This window comes from Elephantulus edwardii, unplaced genomic scaffold, assembly GCF_000299155.1.
Source record: "Elephantulus edwardii isolate Elephantulus edwardi_28Jun2011 unplaced genomic scaffold, EleEdw1.0 scaffold00201, whole genome shotgun sequence".
Taxonomy (NCBI): Eukaryota; Metazoa; Chordata; class Mammalia; order Macroscelidea; family Macroscelididae; genus Elephantulus; species Elephantulus edwardii.
Window position 1 is genome coordinate 3,756,497 of NW_006399951.1, and position 11,893 is coordinate 3,768,389.

The following is an 11,893-nucleotide window of genomic DNA, read 5'->3' on the forward strand; positions in this document are numbered from 1 at the left end:
ATAAAGCTCCATCACACATACTTTGGGCATGTTGCCAGGAGGGACCAGTCCTTGGAGAGGGAAGTCATGCTTGGAAGGGTAGAGGAATAAATAGCACAGGAGAGGAAGACTCTGGATGAGATGAATTGACACGGTGACTGGGTTAATGAGGGTAGGTGTGTCGGAAACAGTGAGACTGGTCCAGGATAGGGCAGGATTTGGAGCTGTTATGCATAAGGTCACCATGAGTCATAGGCAATTTAATAGCACATAACAACAACAACAGAAACAGATGGCTTTAGCAAACATGAGTTTATTTTCTCACAGTTGTGATGATTAGAAGTCCAAATTCAGAGGGCCAGCTCTAAGAGAAAGCTTTCTCTTGACATCAGGTCTGGAGGAAGGTCCTTGTCTCTTTAATCTCTGTTTCTTTATTCCTTAGAGATCTTCATGCAGCTCGGTGTCTCTCCCCCCCACCCTCACCCTCGTTCCCCTCTCTCTCTTTTCTCCTCTCCCCTCCCTTGTTTAGTCTCTCATATCTCAGAAGACACAGACTCAAGACATACCCCATACTAACTCTGACTTAGTAACAAACATGACTTGCTTCTAAAAAGGGATTATAACCAGAATTGAGAACCAGTTCATTCCGTTTGACCCTCTGCTAAGAAGTCACATTTCTACACCTGTTCTACTGAGAATCTACATTTTTAACAAGATTTTATGTCTACAAAGGGGTAGTGGCTTAGCGAGTTAAGCTTTGGCTTGCAAATTTGAATTATGGGCAGGAGTCAAACCCACCAGGCACTGTGAGGAAGAAGATGTGGGAGTCTACTCCCACGTGGACATACAGCCCTGAAAACCCTCTAGTTCAGTTCTACTCAGTCCTATATAGTCATTAGGAGCCAAAGCTGAGAGAACAGAAATGAGTGAACAGTAAAAGAATCATCTGGAAATCTTGCTAAAATGCAGGTTCTGATTCAGTATCTCTGGATAGAGCTACATATTCTTAGCAAGGGTTCACACTAGAAGGAACCTATTGTGGGGCCCTGATAATAACAACAGGAATAGACATCAGGATTTGCAACACTTTGGGGGGGGGCAAACATAGTTCAGTCTCTAACACCACCAGGCATGTCAGCTCCTTGCACCACCCAGGGACTCCATTGTGAGCAAAGTCCTCATAAAAGAAGCATAAAGGCACAGAGGGAAGACAGCATATGAAGGATGGGGCACAGAGTGGGGTATGCTGAAATGCCATTTGAGAAGCATTTGGGACTACCAGAACTTAGAGAAGACTAGAGATTTCAGAGAGATCATGGTCTGCCTGACATCCTGAATTTGGACACCCAGCCACACTATGAGACACTAAATACCTGTTGTTATTTCCCAATCAACTTGTGGTGGTTTGTTACAACAGCCGTAGGGAATCAACACGCTCAGCCTGGAATGCTAGTCTCCCGAACTACTGCAGAATGAACACCTCATCACTCACATCCCAACTCCAAGGCACTTTCTCAATGGTCTTTCCTAACCCTGTATCATATTCCCCATCAGGGACCTATCCAAGTAATTATCCATCATATCCAAAGTATTCCCTCTTCATCTGAGTTTATTTAAGTCATTTGGTTTTGAATGTCGGTCCCCTACACTAGAATGAGGGCTCTGAAAAAACAAGAACCTTTCGTCCTCGTTATATATTTCATGCCTAAGAACAACCACAAGGTATAGAGAGTGGCGCAAGCGATCTGTGATCAACTGCTAACCTCAAGGTTGACAGTTCAGACCCACCCAGTAGCTCTGTCAGAGGTCTGTGGAATTTGCTTCTGCAAAGATTACCACCAAGAAAACCTATGAAGCAATCCTTCTCTGTTGCATATGGAGTTTCCAGGAGTTGGAATTAAGTTCACAGAAGTGGGTTTGGGATTTTTTTTTTTGGTTCTGTAATTAAGGGATTCTAGGGTGGTACAAAGGCTTAAGCATTTAGAGGTTAGTGGTTCAAATCAATTCAGAGGTTGCTCCCCCAAAACCATAATCACTGAAGATCCTATGGAAGGCAGTTAGAATGAATTAGACAGCTAACAATTTGGCTTTAATGTAGTAGATGCTCAATAAAATGCTGGTTCAATGTGTAAATAAAAGAATAAAAGACAACTTACATTGAATTGTACTTTTCACCCTCCTCCCTCCACATTATAAAACAGACCATTGGCTTTTGGGGAGGGGGCGGAAATCTCAGAATTCCCAGATATCAGTAAAGACATCTGGGGGCCACCCAGCAACATGGGGGACAGGAGAGAGCAGGTAAGACAGGAGCAGCACAGGAACCTTCCTAACACAACGGTGAGAGAGCCAAGCTCAGCCAACCCCACTGCGCTGCTGGCTCCAACGCCCCTACAAATCATCGGAAATGCTAAATCATGTTTAAATCCCTCTGATTGTGGCCACAGGGAACTATGAAGGACACTCACACATAATTTACATACTGCCAAGCTCCTAAGAGCCTCTAAATAAAGGTCCCCGGGTCCCCTGGGCACTATTTTTGAGGAGGAGGACATCAAGTGACAGATTAAATTGAGTCTGCTCCCCCAACACCAGGGAAAAGGAAACCTCACCTTCTCCATGCCAACATCTGCGAGTGTCTCAAACAACATTTGCAGATGCTTCCCAGGGAAGCCTTTATTACATCAAAACGGCACGCGTGCGCTAAAGGCACTCTCATTGCAGGCAACTGCACTGCTAACAGGCAGGTTTGCTCAGACTTTCATTCATTTTCTAGATTCTCATCATAAAATGTCACTTTGATAACTAACATGCACCCTACCCAAGCTGTGATACATTCAGTCGGCTCATATGCAATGAATAAGGAAGACTGAAGAAGAACTGATGCTTTTCAATTGTAGTGTTGACAAAGATTATATGTACCATGAACTATCACAAGTCTGTCTTGGAGTAAGGACAGAGTGCTCCTTAGAAGGGAGGATGGAGGGATGTAGTCTTATGTACTTTAGAGATATCAGAACTTGGATAGGGACACCATGCTTGATGGAGAATCAATAAAAAAGAGACTTCCAACAAGATGGCCCTACAGAGAGGCCGGCTGCCACAATGGGCTCAAACATAGCAATGCCTGGGGGGGATGGAAAGGCTCCATTCTATTGTGTTGCTGAGTCTAAACCAATCTAACAGTTGTTATTGTTGTTATATGCCATCCAGTCGTTTGCTTTAGCAGTACCTACCAACAATTCAGGCCAGGTTTTAATTGGCTTTGGTCAAACATTCTTCTAAGTCATATAGCACTGGTCTGTCCACTTGCTGTACAGAGGTAACTCATGGTTGCTGTAATGCTGAACACTGTGACACTGATGTGTCAAATGTTATAATGGTTACCCATGGTGGACAGTGTTGGGTGGAGCTCCCCGATTAAAACAAGCTTGGAAGCAGGAGTGGCATCCACTTCCAAAATAGCTTGCCTCTGGAAACCCTATGAACTTGGAGAAATGATGGAAGTCATACAAGTGTTCAGGTCTTTCGTTCATAGGGTCGCTATGAGTCACCTATGACTCAACGACACTTAACAACCACCACCACCAATCATAAAGTGTTTTAAGCTCAAAACATGCAAAAAGGGCATGCAGAAGTGCATTTTTTTAATTCTTATAATATGAATAATGACTAGGTTGATGCAGCTATCCTCAGAGAATCTGAATACAGACCAAATGGACATGCAGGCTAATATGGAGATTTATTTTTTTTTCCAAAGCATTAGCTTTGGTTACAAAATGTTACACTACAATGACTGTGATTATAAGGAAAGTAGAAACGTGAGGCCAAGGATACACCACAAGTGACATTTGGGATCCAAAGGGAAACATCACCTGTTTGTTTTCTCTTATGCACTACTCAGAACAATCTACCCAACCGAAAATACAACACACACACACACACACACACACACGTGCCTGCACATGGAAGCACAACAAGAGGAACAGAGCTGTTACAATGTCCATACTTTGCGAAGACTATATCCACTGTCAGTAGACAACTTGCAGAGGAATTGCTTACTGAGAACCTAAATGCTGTGTAGTACACCAAAACTCTAACAGTCTAAAAGTCTAACAAAAGTTACACACCAGAAATATAATAAAACGTGATGGTTTGTAATAAAGGGAAGAACATATTAAAGATAGGACAAAAGATGGACTTACATAGTTACTCTCAAGATTTGGAAACACATAATTTGTATAATTCAATGTCTAGCTAACATTGAATCACCCGGCACACAATTTAAAAACAACTCACTTCCGTCTCAGTGTTACTGCTTAGTTGTCAGCTTCAGATGCAGCTGCTGAAGATGTTTTTTAGGAAGGAAAATCAATATGAGTTAAGAATATCAAGGAATAAAATTTTACCATGTTTAGAAAATGTGAGGGAAATCCCTGGGAAGAGCACAACGGAGCCAACTAAGAAAAGTGAGAAGTAGCTAGAATGCTTGCTGACCCACTGCATGAAGGTGCCCATGCTTGTCCTGGACCCGGGCCTCGCTGAATGTCACCCTGAAGGACCCTCTGTCCTCTATCCTTCCTTCCATTCTGCCAGTGACATGATCAATGTTACAGAGTCAAAGAAACCCTTCTACTAATGTCTCAGTGGTGGTTTTCGGCAATCCGGAGGATGTTGAAGATGCCCATGACGGACTGTCTGAAGGAAACAGCAGTCAGGAGGGGCTATTTGACAACAGATAAAGACGTTCCCGGGTTAGTGCCAATACAAGACTTGGCTTTCCTGAGTGGGTTTCCACTGATATTCAAGGAAACAAATCCATTGAAAACAAAATTGCCAGAAAATCTTTCTTCCAAAATGTCCATGTTTGGAAAGAAAAAAAAAAAAGACAAAACCAATAAATAACCAGATAAACCCAGTCGGGCACCTGAGCTGCTAGCAGGCTATTTCCGGGTTTGCCAGAGTTCATGAAGCTTCTAGAAGCATGAAGACAGAGTGCCCTGACCCAAACGACCCCTCCGTACAATCAGACTGTGGCTTATTCATCAAATGCTAATCTCATATTCCTTTATTGGTTTGCACCACATATTAGTATTCCCTATAAGATCAAATACTGCTTTTAACTCGTGTCCTTATAACAATCCCTTTATTCCCCAAATACTGGATCAGGCAATAACACACTCAGAAAAGAATCTCTTTTATTTAATTGCCTGTAAGTAAAGAACCTAGGTATATTTTACCGTTACATCCTTCATGCCTTACATAGTACACTATAGACTGAATAGATTATGCCTGAAATATAGATGAATGAGTGATCACAAGCTTTCGGAATTGTATTTCAGGCATAGCATATAATGTGATACTCAAAATAAGGCTGTGAGGTATTAACAATCCTACTTAAGATTTATATAGGGAGCCCTGGTGACCTAGTGGGTAAGGAGTTGTCTGCCAATCCAAAAGCACACAGTTCAAATCCACCAGGTGCTCTGAGGGATAAAGATGGGCAATCTCCTCCCAGGCAATTTATAGCCTCCGAAAAAACCCACTTTGGAGGGTCAGCTATGAGTCCGTTCCAATTCAACGGTACACAACAACAATGTGAGTAGATTCCTACTCATAGGAACCATACAAGACAGAGAAAAACTGCTTCATGCCTGGGGTTCCCAGGCTGTGATTTTCACTGGAGCGAATCACCAGGTTTTCCTCCTGAGATGGGATGGGCACATGTGAACTGCCAACCCGTCAAGTAGCTACTGAACACTTCACCACTGTGCCAGCATGGCTTTGGCTAAATATATGCCAGACAGACACTATTAAAAAAATTTTCATACCTGTTAACTCCTTCAATCCTCAAGAACTCCATAAAATAAGGACTACTTTTATCGCCATTTAACAGACACTGTAAGCGGCACTTAGAGGTGATGTTTAGTAGGACACAAAACTGATGTTCCTCTCCATTAGTTACCGTTATGGAAGAAGAGATTAAGGGCAGTAATATACACATGGCCACACCACCAGTTGCACAGGTTCCAACCAGTAAACGACAGAACCAGGTAGGGAACTCTGAGTCCATTCTCAAGCTGTAACAGGACACGTGGGATAAATTGGTCCTTTGCAGATATGTGAGATCATATTGTCAAGCAAGGAAGAAATCATCGTGCTGCTTTTCTCCAAACCAAAGGTGCTTTGGAGACCCCTCAAAAAAAAAAAAAAGAAAACAAAAATCTACCTAGAAAATATGTGTTCCACTCCAGCTCTGCCCAGATCATTTTGTTTTGACTGGAAAAGGTGAGATTTGCTGGCATCTCCTTGGTCTTTCCACTACAGGTTAGCGAAGACCTCAGTTCTTTGAGATCAATCAAGTCAGGCCTCTTAAGGAAGTGGTGTTTAACAGTTAAAGAATCTTGAGGGAGAGAGAAGGACCTAGGAGGAAAGGTTAGAAGCCAGAACAGAATGAGAGTTTATCAGCTAGAAGAGGAAGAAAAGCTGGAGGTGTTCCTAGCACGAATGCGGATGGTACAGGAATGAAGGTAAAAAATGATGGTTTCGGATGTGTGATTGTATAAAACAGAATCTTCTGTTTTGAGAAGGCACAAGAAAGCAGGGAGATGGAACTAGAAAAGTTTAAACTCTGCTTAAACTGGATGTTAAATTGGAGAAGGCAGAGGTGTAATCATGGCTGAAAAGATGAAGATGAAAACTGAGGAAATGAAACTTCAGTTGGATGATTGAGCAAGTTAATTTAAAAAGAAAGAAAGTTATTCCAACTGAAGTGGTCATGAAGGACAGAGAGGGGCTGGGCATCCTCCCCTGCTTTTTGTAGCATGGGCATGGAGCTGCAAAGACAAGGATGCAGGTTTGAACCAACTGAAACAGCTGTCCAGTTGATGGATTAAAAGTCATTGCAAGGAAGGGTTAAAACTACAACTCTGACTCCAGCGGCCAGCCAGAGAAGAAACCACCTTCCATAGTCAGGGAAAAAATCCGAGCTGTGTGCGGGAGGAGTGTGTCCAGAAACACTCAAAAAAGCATTCTCAGTGGCAGCTGATACTGGACTGAAGCTCCTGGGATCACCCCCACTTAGGGATGCTCTTGTAAAGTACTACCTGAGGGACAGGTGGGCTCCCAGACCAGACCTTCCCCCTTGATCTCTCCCAACCCTGCACCTCCCTGACCCCTGGCCACGGAGAACCAGCCCTTGAGACAAAGTTTCACTGCAAAGAGCTCTTTTAAAAGCTAAGGATTCTTCTCCTTTAGAAATGCAGGGTATGTTTTACTGGAGGCCATGGCAAAATAATATATTCTTAAAGTTTGTTACAAGAAACATGCTGAGTTGAGTCCCATGGGGACGTTATTTAAGAAGGTCACTGAGTGGAGTGAAATGAGTTTCCAGTCGGCTCGGCTCGGTGACACTCGGGAACCGGGGCCCCAGCTGATACCTGTTTTCTAATACAAGACATGCCTGGCTGTCCCTGTCCGCTGCCTCCTGAGCCTCCTGCTCGAGGTCTGTGCGCGCTAAACTTTTCTTAACATCCTACTGCCCGGTTCCAGGAATAAGCTGATTGTATGGAGAACATTCCCCCAACACACACACGCTTAAAGAACCGCAGAGATTTTAACCAAAAGGAAGCAAAGGTTTTCTTTTTCATAAATTCTATTAGCCGGTTCATTTTTTTTCCTACCTGGGGCATTTCCTTTGGGAGGAATTTAATACCCAGAGACCCTTGAGCGAGGCACTGTTGGCGTGCGGGGCGCAGGGAATTTAAGGGCAAGACGTTCAGTGTGAACTGAAAGTAAAAATTGCAGACATTTGCAGTCACTTTTGAATTAATTTCTAAATACCAGCACAGGACAGCCCTGCAAGGGAAGAAATGCAAACTTCACCGCGGGGGCAGGCCTTATGCAACGCGCCGCTGGCGTGTGAGCAGTCGTTAGCAAGCCCGCCCTCGGCTCATTTTCCCGAGTTGGCGCCAGGGCACCTCGTTCCTGAGCTGCACCCCGCGCGGGTCTGGAGACAGTCCCGGATGGTGGGCGCCTATCGACCCCCAGAAAGTGCTCCTGTTTGTGACTCAGGCACGGCCGCGAGGGAAGGAGCGCGCGCGGGGAGCGCAGCGAGGACAGGACGAGCGTCCATCAGGCGAAGTCCTCCAGTCCAGCCTGTTCCCGCGGCCTCCACGCTCCCAGCGCCTCGGGTTCGAAGCTGCTCTGTCGGCGGAGGAGCGATTAGAATTTGCAAGAAAGCTGATTGGGTAGGGAAGGAGTTCCTGAAACTCCCGGCAAGGTGTGCAGAGGCTTGGAAAAGAACCTATGATGAACTCCAAACTTTGTCTTGGCTTTATGTCATTTTTCTCTCTCCTCATCAAGTCAGCCCCAACTTCGGAGACGTGGGGACCACAGCACAGACTTCAACCCCTCTTCCCCATACCCTTCCCCCCACCTGTCAGAAAATGAAAATATAGCAAACCCCGGTGGTGAGAGTGGTGCTTTCAGCAGCCTCAAGTCACATCTCCCCCACTTACCGCACACCCAACATCCACACGCACACCCACCCCACGCAATGCCACGGGTTCTGTTCCACCCACTTCCCCCGGAGGGGAGGGACTGAGAACCTGATCTCCAGGCTCCAGCTTCCAGCGTTTCCCCATCAGTAGTGGTGATACCATCGAGGTGCCTCCTCCCCGCCCCCTGGGTGCTGCCACTGCCTTTTCGCCGCCAAACAAAACGAAAGCTTTGCTGCTGCGATCCTCGCCTCTGCCGGGGTGCGATCCCCAGGTGCGATCGGGCACCAGCCGGACAGCAGAGCAAGGAGGGGCGGGGGCGAGTGCTGGGGGCGCCCTCCAATTCCCGGGGAGGGCAGCAGTCCGCTCCCGAGAAACAGAGTAAAGGGCCTAGGACTCAGGCCAGGCCCTGTCCCTGACCCGGGGGTCAGAGAGGGTCAGAATGAGATAGTTTGGCGAGAAGAAGAAGCAGACCTTGAGAAGGGAAGTTATCTCCTCTCCTTCCTAGGATCAATAAGGAAGAAAAAGAAATCCAGAAGTCCTTCTCAGAGAAGGGTGGAGTGGCTCATGGCCTTAGGGCACAGCCCTTGGGCTCCGCCAACCCACCCACGACGCTCTGTGTCTTGGGAAAACCGAGATGTATACGTAGAAATACGTGCATCAAACCCCCAAGAAAGAAGTTTGCAAAATTTTCCAAGCGCCTCCCCCAGGAGCACCCCTTTCCTCCTGCTAGGTCATGACCCTGGCGCAGCCAAGGCCTCACTTTAGGCCACCTCATTCCGAATAGCGAATCAGCCTCGAAGCCCCCAGTCCTCTGGAAGACCCGCAAGCCCACGCCCCATCTGCCCAATTCTCGCAGTAGCGGCCACCAGGCTGGGCTGGGCTGACGCGACCCTGTGACGACAGGTCTCTTGACTGTAGCTGCTCACTCGTACTCACTGCATTCTCTGACCTGCTCAAAAAAATACAACCTTAAACCTCACAGGTTTGCATTTATGTAACTAGTTGCGTCGCAGTATGCGGATTCCTGCCAGCGAGCTCCTGGACACTGTGGCGCCGCCGTCAGCGAACCCCAAAACTTCGGCCACAGACAATGGCCGGTAATTGATGTATTGCCTTCAATGGTAAAAGACCAATTCTCCCCTCCCCTCCATTCCAACCATTCCCCTCCTCCCCAGCCTTCTCTACCCCTGCTCTCCCCTCGCAGAATAACCGAGGCAAAGAAAACAAACAAAAAATTAGCACGGCGTACGATGCGCAGAGCGAAAAACTCGTCTCTATGCCGTCGAGGACGCCAAAGAACGAAAAAGTTATTCAAATTTGGATTCCCCCAATTAATTCGTCCCTGCCTCTTCATTTTAATTAAACCTCGTGGAACGGCTGGCTGGTGCGTGTGCATTGCATTTGACTGGTTGTTTTGGTGAGGATTTTTTGAGGAGGGGAGTTGGAAGGAAAGATTTGAGGGAGGAGGAATCTCCATTCCATAGTTAGCAAGTTAGGAACAGGGGAGCTCTTTCTGGGCGCTTCCCCACAGCGTCTGCATTGCGCACTGCGAACTCAGGTTTGCGGGATCGCCAGCTCAGCTCGGTTCCTGGCTGCACGCGGTGCTCTGGCGGCCCAGACTTTCAAAGACGCCACGATTGGAAGAGGCAGATGCGGGCGCCTCCAAAAGTGAACCTTTTCGGGGGAGCGAGTGCGCACATGCACCAGGATGCGCTCGCGGTTCTGCATGAGTGCAGGTTGTCCGGTTCTCAAATGAGGCAGCGGCTTTCCGGATGCTGCGTGAGACTGACTTGCGCTCCTGCGCACGTTCCCGGGGGTCTGTGGCAAGCGAGTTGCTCAAACCCTAGGAGCGCGCAGATCTATCTTTGCCGAGGGATCTCTTTAAATATTCAGTGAGAAATAATGGCATTTGAAACCCCAAATGGAAACATTATTATCTTCATTCTTCAACATCAGCCCCACTGATAGCTTCGTTTATCTTTTTATCAAAATCTACTGTACCCAACACGACCTGGGGAGAAAGAGAAGGGAGGTGGCGAGGGAGTATGCATGAGGTTGGGCACTGAGAGAGGGCAGAGGAGAGGTAAAATACGAGGGGAGTGAGGAAGAAGAAGGAAGGCAGAAGTTACACCAAGAAAAGCATTCAAGTCAGCAGCAGGAAAATAGAAACAGTCAAATCCACACAAAAGAGTTCGATTTTTAAGAGATGAAAGATGCTAAAAGAAAAAAAAAAAAAAGGGCCATTAAGGAGCGTGGATCACTCAGGGGCCTAAGTTCCCGAGGCTTCGCTAGAGATCTCGGTGCCCACTTCGCGCGAACTGGCTGGGGCACTGCTCCCCCTCTAGGGCGCTCCCGAAGTGAGGCGTCCTTAAGGGTCATCTCCTTTCCCGGTCTCAAGATTAGAAAGGGACTCTGTGTCTGGAACCCGCACTCGCTCAAAGTTAAGTTTGTCCTTCGGGCACGTCGGAGCGAGGACACTCGAGACGCAATGGGGAAGAGTTGGGCTGGGCCGAGGATCCAGCCCCAGGTTCGCGGGCGCCCGAGCCAGCGTCAAGAGTAGAGGGTCGGGGGCGGGGGGAGGCTTGCTGGGGCGCAGGTAGGGAAGGAGCATCCCAGCACTGGAAGATGGACATGGAGCGAAAAGTTTGGGTGCCATGCCCTCTAAGTGCGGGATAGCGGAGCCAAGCTCCAGAGTGGTCAGGCAGCCACAGACGGTGACTCTGTCACCGAGTCCCAGCCGGACGCCACTACAGTCACCAGGAGGCTTCTGCGCACAGCCCCTCGACTCCTGCCAAGACACAGAGTCCAGGGATCCCGGGACTAGCCAAGCCCGGGGCCGAGTGGCGCTTCCAGAGTCCAGGGGCAGACTGCACGGTGCAGGGGGACTGGCAGTACCTCCCCTCCCCCAACGGGAGCTGAACTCGGAGCCCCGGCCGGTCCTGGCGCTTGGCCCGCCCCGGCGCCACCGCCACCGCCGCCGCCTCCCCGCGGAGTGACGCGCCCTTTAGCCAACCCGGGCGGCCGGGGGGGCAAGTCCAGGAGGGGTCTTGGGCGGAGCAGGGCCGCCCCCTAATCTCACGAGCTTTGGGGACGCTTCCACCAAAAAACTTCAGCCCTAATTGTCCTGGGAATGTCTAAGGTAGAAAAAGGGAGTGAGGAAGTAAGTGAGAGGCAGGACAATCGGGGGCCTTGGAGCGGTGGAGGGTGGGGGTGGTGGCGGGAGACTTGTCCTCCCCCCCTTAAAAAGAAAAAAAAAAGCCCCAAACCCACCAAGTTCCCAAACCTTTCCTCGATCCTCTTCTCCGCGCCCCCGCGAGCCCGGGATCCAGGGAATGGAGAACTCGGGGCGAAGGAGTGCGGAGCCAGGCGGCTGGAAGGAGGGAGGCCGGGCCGCGGGCAGGAGGCGGACCAGC